Source organism: Crocodylus porosus, unplaced genomic scaffold (assembly GCF_001723895.1).
Source record: "Crocodylus porosus isolate Cpor-Errol unplaced genomic scaffold, CroPor_comp1, whole genome shotgun sequence".
NCBI classification, from domain to species: domain Eukaryota; kingdom Metazoa; phylum Chordata; order Crocodylia; family Crocodylidae; genus Crocodylus; species Crocodylus porosus.
The window spans coordinates 23,157,509-23,167,704 of NW_017728915.1; positions in this window are offsets into that span (position 1 = coordinate 23,157,509).

Here is a 10,196-nt window from a genome sequence, read left to right on the forward strand (position 1 = left end):
GGAGCCACTAGAGGTTGGGCAAGCCAATCAGTACCTGGGCAGCTGCAGCCACACTGAGAGCTCCCTGCCAGGAAGCTGTGCATGCTGGTTGAAGCTGGGGTCATCAGGCATGGGTGGGAGCACAGTGCATGCTGCCCTGGGTAGGAGCAGGAGGGGCTTGGACCCATGTGGAGCACCACAGAGGCAGCCACGGGCCAGATGGGAGGGGTGGAACGTACCTGCACCACCCAGGAGAGTTCTGCTGCATATGCTCCCTGTCCCCGCTCCTTCCCCTCACCTTAAGCTGGCTCACAGGACCTAGTACATAGATAGACCCCTCAGACAAGCATGCACTCCCACCCCCCACAAACACCCCATCCCCTCACGCACACAATATACAAGAGTAAGGCTCTTTTTTGAGCTATTATGCAATCACCTCTATCTACACTACTCAAAAAAAATCAGGAGAAAAATTATTTTTTGAAATAAAATATGTTAAAGTAGATGCTTGAGTTTTAGCATAGGATTTGTTTTTAACCTATAAGTTGTGAAAAAGATAACTTCTAAAAAGATTTTATGTGTGTGGCCCTCAACAGCTCATGAAAACTCGTTAAGTAGCCCTTCAGCCAAAATAATTGCATACCCCTGAAATAGGCACTACTAACTAATTACTGCATATGTGCTACCATTAGTGAAAATTCACCAACTTGAAAGATTTACAAGAAATCTTCCTGCAGATAGCTAAGTCTGAGCTTGTCTTTACATGGGAAAAATGCCAATTCTGCAGAAAAGATCCCAATTCCTAGGCTATAGACTCTTGCTATCTGGAATGGATCCAGAGCTAAATAAGGTCAATGTCACAATCAACTTGTGTTCAAGTTAGCGACACAGGTACGGCAATCAGGTTGATACGTTATTTTTGGAGATTTATTTATATATATATACATATATGCTTGAAAATGGAGTCCATTAATTGCAATCATTAGAGAAGACATTATGTTCATTTAGAAAAATTAAATGCCAGAACGCCCTTGCAATGTTGAAATCCTGTTTTTTTCTTAGGCTGTATATTAACATTGTGTTATTTTCAACTTTCATTCTCACTACACTTACATTCACTGCATATATATCACTGCACGTATATGTCATTTAGGACAAGCACTGATTAAAATGCTTACAAATCAAATCCTGAAGTACTTAATCAGCTTTAACTTAACCCTTACTTACGTCGCCAAACTGCAAAGTCAATGCACAAGAATTACGCTAGTAAATGGGAATTAAAAAAGCACGCCAAGATTTAACCCAATAACAGAAGAGAGTGAAAGGTACACTAGCTGTGACTTCAGAGAAACAATGAAGCTCTTTTTTTGCAAGAATGAATTCTGCGACTGTCTGACCTACAGAGAGAAAGTCACACTTAAACATATACAAGAAGTAACCTTTGAAGGCTAATGTCCTGCTCTGAACTAGGGCAGGCCCACTGCAGTAGAATATGTGATAGTCTCCCCTGGCATTTGCAATGAAGAATCTATTGTGTAGTCCCAGAATATTTTACTAACGTATGTAACGTGAAGATGAACTTTTTGGCTATGTACAGGTGTTCAAGAAGCCCAAGGCAGAAGCACTCTAACTTAAGAGCTTTACTCTAAGTGCCCAAGATTACGTTGGAAGCAAGCAGACAGCATGTTAGCTCTTGCAGAGGAGGAGTTCAGAGCTTACCTGCACAGCCCAAGTCCAGCAGGAAGCAGGGCTCTCGTACATCTCCCCACATGCCGCACAGGCTCCCTAGGCTACCAAAGACTCCCAAATGGACCTTAATAGCCTAGCCACCCCATGACTGGTCAGCAGGGACATCACAACCGCACACCTGGACCTGATGCAGCAATGGTTCATCATGGCATGCACCCTCATAGCCACAAGCCAGCAGCTGGCCACCCCACACATGCCCATCCACCATGCCATGTGCCCTCCAAGTGTGTGTGTGTGTTAGGGTGACCACCTTTTTCAAATGTAAAGGTGGGACACATGCCCATCTGCCCCTGCTCCATGTCCCCTCCTCCCTGGCTCTGGGCAGACAGGGGCACCTCACTATAGTGGTATGGGGCTCCCAAGGGAAGGGCAACAGGGCAGGGAGCCCCAAGCCTTTGCCTGCATCTGCCCCCACCCTGTGCATAAATTTTGGGGGGGCATGTCCCCCTCATTCTACCCCAGGAGTGCATGCAGCTGCAGGGAGCTACCTCTCCCATGCCCCACACCCCCTGCATGAGTCTCCCTTGGTTCTGTCCCACTCCACACATTGCCATGGCTGGACAGCACCCCCAGTCCCTGTCCAACTCCCTCCCTCACTGTGAGGGCCTTGATCTGCTTCCTCTCCTGCTCCCCTATGCCCCCTCCCCCCATAGACTTACATGCAGAGATCTGCTCTGCAAGCTTCCTGGCTGTGTTCCTGACCACGTGCATGTGTCTGGGCATGCACATGCCACCCCCTGCACCCCACTCCTAGCAGCCCCTTGCAGGCTAGAACACTGCCAGCCTGTGAGGGGAAACCATTTCCTATAGATCCTTGAACAACACTGATCTGGGACAAATGCTGTCTCAGAGTCATGCAGCTTGGGAATGGGACTTGAGGTTCCCATTCCAGGACTGTCCTGCCCAGTTAGGACTAGGTGGTTACCCTTGTGTGTATGTGTCCCAGATACTTGTATTGATGCCAAAGCCACTAGCATCACCTGGTCCTGCACAGTGCCAGGCTCTTTGGACCCATGAAACCATGGCCAAGTAACTACTCACCCATATGGACTGGGAGCCTTCCATGACTGAATAGGACTGAAGGGTGTTGAGTGCCCCAGAATGAATAGGACCAGAGGGTGTTGAGTGCCCCAACCCTGGCACCATGACATGGATCTCTAGGGCTGCATCCACACATTCAGGCACATGCAGTTTGCGGCACCACAAACTGCACACATTGCACATTAAACTCTGTGCAATTTCCTGGTAGCAGGAAAAAAAACCCTGGGGAAAAAAATGGCGCAAAGCATGCCAAAATAGCATGCACTGAGACAAATACAGAGATGAGGGAGCAGACAGCCCAGGGCAGCCTAGTCCGCCTTATCCATGTGCTGTGGAGACCCCACAGTGAGGCATACTGTACTGTGGCTTGCTGGGACACAATGTGTCTTGAGACAGGGAAGCAGGGAGCCCTTGGCTGGCTGCTTCCGTCTCTGCATGCTTCAGCATGGGGGCTCCACTAAAGAGCCCATGCGCTGAAACATGTGAAGATGGGGGAGCAGGCAGTCTCCAAGTGCCTCTCCCCAACTGGCTGGCTGGCACAGAGGCTGCCTGCCAACTTGTTTTGCACTGAGGCACCCTGCCCCAGCCAGAACCCCACCCCCCGCTCCCCACAGCACATGGAGCCCAATCAGAGCAGCACACTGAGATCTGGGAGGAGCTGGGCACGGGCAGTTTGCCCACAGCAGAACAATGTGTCAACAAAGTGCACATGAAGGGGCATGTGCTGTGGCACAAAGTAGCAGCACAAATGTGCACTGCTACACTGCAAGCACACGTCCCTGCTTGTCTGGACATAGCCTAGGACATTAAACCACATGACATAAGAAGACAGACCCTAACTACTCCCCTGATGCCAGGTTTCTGGGTCCATGCAGGCCAGGTAGTATGGCCTTGTATGTTGTGCTAAATTTTGGTAGGGGGTGGGACAAATGAAAATTGAATGATCCTTCTGAGAAATCCGGTCTGAAATCTATTCCTACCGCATTTATACCGAGACCAAATGAGTCCCCCATTGGGCAAGACATTGACAAAGAATCATGGGTCAAGCTGAACAGACTGGCATCTGGATACAGATGCTTCAAAACAACTTGGACAGCCCCCTGTGTGAATGCAGCGTTCATTAAACATTACAGCACACAAGTGAAAGCTGCAGTCTTTACAAATGCCTAGACAGGGTTGATGGAATCTGCACACAGAGCAATTATACCAGATAATGGTTCATAGCTGGACGGAAGCAATCGGGAGCAGGAGAGGAAGTTAGAAATAGGGGCTTTGCTGCCTCGGGTCACTGAGAGCCCAGGGGCGGGCCCGGCCTGGTATTCAGGCAGAGGGGATGAGTTCTGGCCTAGGCAAGACTGCTGTCCCGCAAGGAGGTGAGCAGGTGCCGCAATGCTCCATGGGATGTTGGTGGAATGTGACCTACTGTGATCTGGTCCAGATGCTCATTGCGGCATTCTAACCTCCAGCACTGAAATCTGATACCACACCTATCCAGAGTGATCACAGAGCAGGGTTGGCCATTTTTGCAGTGCTCTATGTGTCCTGACCATCTGTTCAGCTATGACTGTAGAGTGCTTTCTGCACACTTACTACACAATAACTTCTGTACTTGACTTTTGATCCTGGGGTACAGCGTTATCAAGACCAAACACCTGCAAGCACCTATTGGGAATCCTGAGACAGGCTCAAGTCTCATATATTGACACTTTTTGACCAGCACCTTATTTCTTGTAGCAGGTATTTTGTGTACCAGATACAAGATGATGAAATGAAACAACCCAGTGTACCATAATTTTTATTTGACTGCAATTCTACAAGGAACTGTATTAGCTTACCACAGTGGCCAAACTGAGAGAAACACCAGGACTGCCAGAATTTGTCCACCTTATGTGCACAATAGATACCAGTTAAATCATGCCCAGATCACTGCAGCTACCAAAAGATAGGAGTGCAAAAGATATTCCAGGAATTCCTCCTGCATCAGAAATTAGTGTATTTTAGTCTGTAGTGACAGAGAAAAATGCCCTGTTAGTGCAACCGTACAAAGAACAAGCAACCAAATTAATAACAGGAATAATGGAGACACAGAGAGCTCCAGGATTTCTCTCTCTTTTTAGGGGATCCCCTTTTTGCTTTTAAAGTAAGAAAATATATAACAAGTAAGCTGGTCTGAGATCCTAGACTTAACATGGCTTATCATTCACAAATGAATTCCCCTGAATGGGTAAAACACAGGCTGAAGCCAGCCATTAAAACACGTGTCAGTGGCAAACATAACAACTGGGATCAGTAAGCAGCAGATATAACATTCCTTTTATACACAACTAATTTCTCCTGAGAATGTTAAGGACACGTCTGAATTTGCGTTAAATGTAAGAAGACAGGCAGTGGTAATTTTAAGATTGCTGTATTATACTTTTGTCCATATGGATCCTATTGTTTTATGAGTGCTACTAATTGGCCCAATTCTCCACCCCTTTGATGGGACTTCTTACATTAATAAGTACCATTCAAAGAAAGAGCTTGAAATCTGGGACAACTGCATGTAGCTTTGCAAACTAATATAAAGTTAAAGGGATTACTGATATTCAATATGCTTCTTCATGGGGTGAGTCCTCAGGCAGTACCCTGTCCCACCTTCCTTCTGAAAGGAGAGTATATTGTAGAGCAGAGTCCACAGACCCTTAGAGTCCATGGTTTCTTTGACACTCTCTAGAGTGACACTCAAATCTCAGGTTCTCTAGACCTCAAAGAGCCCATTTAAAATTGTAATACTTAGGCTTGGTCTAGACTGAAAGCATCTGACAGTACAACAATCTTCATACGTAATTATTTGGGAGGGGTTTTTTTATACCAGAAAAAACCTTAGTGTAGATGCAGTAATCTTTTCCCAACACACTTTATTTCAGTTTAGGAATTAGTATAAGACCTACTGGCAAAAGCACACATTTGCTAGTATGAACTGCATCCCTCCTAAAAATATTGCTGATATAGCTACATTGGCAAACGTTTTTATTTTCTTTCCTCTTTATCAATGAAGCTTTAGTAACTGGCCTAGAAGCACCTTTATCATTTTCTTTCTTCAAATCCCACAGTATTCTTGGTGTTAATTACCATGGTTTCCCTTTTCCTGTTTCCAGTGAGACGGTGATTAAGGAAGGTAGCTCAAGCTATTTGGTTTCCAACTTTTAGGCTAGATACAGACATTACATTTAAAGTGGTATAAGTCATCAGAAACCAATCTAACCTGTAACTTGTAACAGAACAGAACACATAGACTGGTTTAAAAATGGGGGAACCCTGTCTAAGATAGAGCTGAATGGATGTAGACTTAATTAGTTCAGATTACAGCAGTATATCAAACTTCTGTAGTGGTTCCCATAGTGAATCACTTCATTCCAGGTGCCCCTTGTAGGGTGGTTTGCTAACCTTGGCTGGTGTTGAACTGCTCTGGGTGAATGTCTGACCTGCCCAGCCCAGCCCCTGAGCTGTCATAGGCAGGAGACAGAAAAGCCAGTCTCCTGCCTGTACAGGTAGATGAGGAGGAGCATGAACAATATGTGCCCCCCAGAGGCCAGGGGGGCACAGAAACCGCCCACAGGTGGTGGCGGCAATGGCAGCGGTGGGGGCATGGTGGCGGCAAGTGGGATGATCCCACAAGTGGCCACAGCAGTGTCGGCAGCAGGGGGAAGGGTGGCAAGCGCCGACCAATGGTTGACAACCACCCGCAGATAATGCCAGCAGTGTCAGCAGCAGCCAGTGGTGATCGGTGACCACCTGCAGATGCTGCCAGCAGTAACCACCCACAGGTGCACTGTCAGCATCAGCGGTGCTTCTTTCGGGGGTGCACATGCACTTGTATGCACCCCCTACGCATTGCCAATGAGGGGGAAGGAGCCCCCCAACCACATAGCCCCAGCCCCAAGCCAACACAGTAGTGGAGGGGCTCCATCTCCCTAATCTTCCAACTTCATGTGGCCCTCCTGACAGCTGCAGACAGGAGCTGTGCCTCAGAGCCACCTGGCTATCTGTGGTGCCAGAAACTGGGGGCGGGGAGAGTGGGAGCAGAGCCCCTGCCATGTGCAGCCCTCCAGCTGGCTGGCTCAGGTCTGGAAGATGCTGGGCAGGATCCGCATGGCAAAGGGCTCTGCTCTTCCCCTGCCCCCAATTTCTGGCACAGCAGACAGGAACACAGCTCCTGCCTGTAGCAGTCAGGAAGGCCGGGGGGGTGTCAGCACACCCAGGGGGACCCACACAACAAGGGGGTCCACTCCCTCCTCACCCAACCTGCCTGACAGCTGCAAAGCTTCAAGTCATGGCTCCTGGCTGTGGCTGTCCACCAGGCTGGGAAACAGGAATAAGAGGGGCATGGAGCCCCTGCTCCATGTCCCTCCCTCCCCCCACCACTCTGCTGGAAAATCAGGGGTGGCCGTCTGCTTGGCTGGACTCAGAATTTCTCCAGTACCCTGCTGGGACACATGTGAGAGTGCCCCCAGCCTGCTGGCCTTGACTTTTCTCCGTCCTGATAGGTTTTCTTTGTTTTTCCAGCTTTACAGTGAATTCCATTTCTCAAGTTCTCTCTTTCTCATGGCTGGAAACTCAGTCATGTCCTCTCTGCCTTTAAGATCAGTAGTGAAATGCTAAACTATTAAGGATAAAGATTGGGACAACAATTGAGCCCTTCCTTATTTCTTTCTCAAAGGCTTTATTAGGCTCTTTCTTTCTAATCCCACTAGAAAGCCAGTAATTTAAAGACATTATTGTATATTAAAATTGAACAGCATGAGGGGAATTTGGCAAAGCACATGATATTCTCACAAGCTTGAGATGGAGTTATAAATGGAAAATGGGAAATTAAAACGAAAGAAGACATTAAATTTATGTAAAAAGAAGAAATAGTCAAATACTCTGGGACGCAAGGAAAGAAAACAGAGAATACTAGCAGCAAGACAAATTCCCAAAAGTTGGTTTTAAAATTACAATTGCATGATTTGTGAAAACACATTTTTGTGTGCCAACAGTTTTTTGCACACAGTTTAGGGGTTAGCCTGAACCACAAAGATTAAATCTGGATATGAAGTCAAACTAAACTTTCCTAAAGTTAAGAGTGCTTGAATCTCGGGATCAGATCCATCCTCATAAAAAACAAATGTAAGATTTATACACATAAACAACTGTGTCCATAAAAAGAGTACTTTGGCTATCATTTTAGAAACCAAAATTAGATCACAGGAAAATATGGCCATTTGGGTTCATAAAACCTTGTGCATATTTACCGTTTTAAGACTAACACAGCCAGCTCTCTCTCACTGTTTGAAAGAGGGTACCATAAGAAGGATCATCAAAATAGGTAATAAAAATTATAGGGGAAGAGCCTACAATTTAATATGTTCAGAATAATACAGTGTATAGGGAACCAGGGATGTTCATTGTTTTGCAATTTTAGAAACAGTAGCATCATTAAATGCCAAAATAAGGGGAAATAAAACAGAAAAAAAAGAAGTTGCCAAAATGCCATTGTTATTCTCTTATTACATTACATCTCAGACACAAATTTTTAGCAGATTCTTTAATATGTTGCCTAAACCTGAATTAGTATCCCTTTTATCCAAAAATAGAAAGTATGCATCAAAGATTAAATCAATAGAAAACAGCCCCTAGATGTCATTGTTGTAGCTGAAATGTTCAGAACTACAGAAAAGCTAAATATTAAACAGTGACTGTATAAAACAAAGCAGACCTAAGTAGTATCAATTCCATTCAATTTTAATCATTAAATTCCCTAGTTCAAAGGCCCCTGGTGCTGTAAGATAAAGATAACTAATTTACAATAGTGGCATATGGCCTGAGGTGTATGTAGTCCAGTATCCTGGTTCTGATAATGGGCAATATCAGTTGCCTCAGAGAAGGTTGTAAAATCAAATTCATACTGGAAAGCCATGGAACAATCAATTCAGGGAGGAAGCGTCTTCCCAACCCCTGCCAGTTAGTGTTTGTCTTAATGCCTAAAACATTCGGGTTATGCATCTTCATCATATTTTTAAATTCCATCTAATGTAGCTATAGATGTTCTCGTTATCCATATACAAGACTAATCCTTTTTAAAATCCTACTAAGCCCTTGGCTTCAAGGATATCTTGTAGCAACAAGTTCTAAAGGTTAATTATGTGTTGTATAAAAAAAGCACTTACTTTTATCAGTTTTAAATATGTGCCTTTTCAATTGCATTGAATATTAATTGTTATAATACTATGAGAAAAGATAATTAAGAACTCCCAATTTATTCCTTTATCACATTTATTATTTTGTAAACCTCTATCACACACCACCTTATTCATCTCCTCTTCAAATGAAACAAACCAGCCTTAATTCCCTCTTCATACTGGAGTTTCTCCGTCTTTAATCATTTTTGTTGCCTTTCTCAGAAACTCCTTGATTTCTGCCATATTTTTTTTAAATAGGGTGCCAAGAACTGAACGCAGAAAACAAGTGAATGTGCATTATTGTTTTATTCCATGGCACTGTGCTATATTCAGTATTATTTGTAATCCATTCTTCATACATTCTGACATCGCATGGCATCTTCCAGGCTGCAAGGTTGTATTTAGATTAGAAAATGCTGGCATGTCCACAATCCCTGTTTCTGCCACAATAAACAAAGATCCTCAGGAAGGTAGCCCAGTCAGCCTGCTTGAGCCAGATTCCTTCGATGGATAAAGCTTCTAAAGTACAGACAGATCCTGGTAGATCAAATCCATCACCGAGAAGTCGCTCATCACAAAACCTAGACCACTCTCAGTTGTGCAACAAGATCTGAAGCTTGATTAAAATAGATTAGAAATATATCTAGATACTGTTATGGGTGTTCAGTAACCAATTTCCTTGGCATTTTCATAACAGAATTAAAGAAATATTCAAGATAGGACTTTGATCTTTACTTTAAACTAACTAGTTGGTGCCAGAAAAGATATGATTTTCCTTTCTGACATTTCTGCCGTACTTTGATCCATGGGGCAGCCTCTATGACCCCAGCTTAAGTTAGAGCACATCCATGTACTCTTATTTATTGAGATATTTCACCTCAGTATTGAGAATAACAATGGTGTGCATTTAATTTACAATTTGTAGGACCCCATTTATATGATACATTGTAATAAAGTGCATGTTATAAAATGTTTGTGGAGTGGTTCTGGAATAGTCAGGATTTGAAGTGCAGAAAATTCATGGGCTAAATTAAATTTATTATCGACAGCCATATAACTTATGTCTTCTCTATTCATTAATAAAATTGAACTTTATGCCATTAATCCTAATGACTGAAAACTGTTTTGAACCAAAGGTCACAAAGAACTAAAAAACCTTACAGGCAAGTTATTGCACAGGAGTTTCTCGTGTTCAAAAGTTTATACCAAAAAAAAAAAATCACT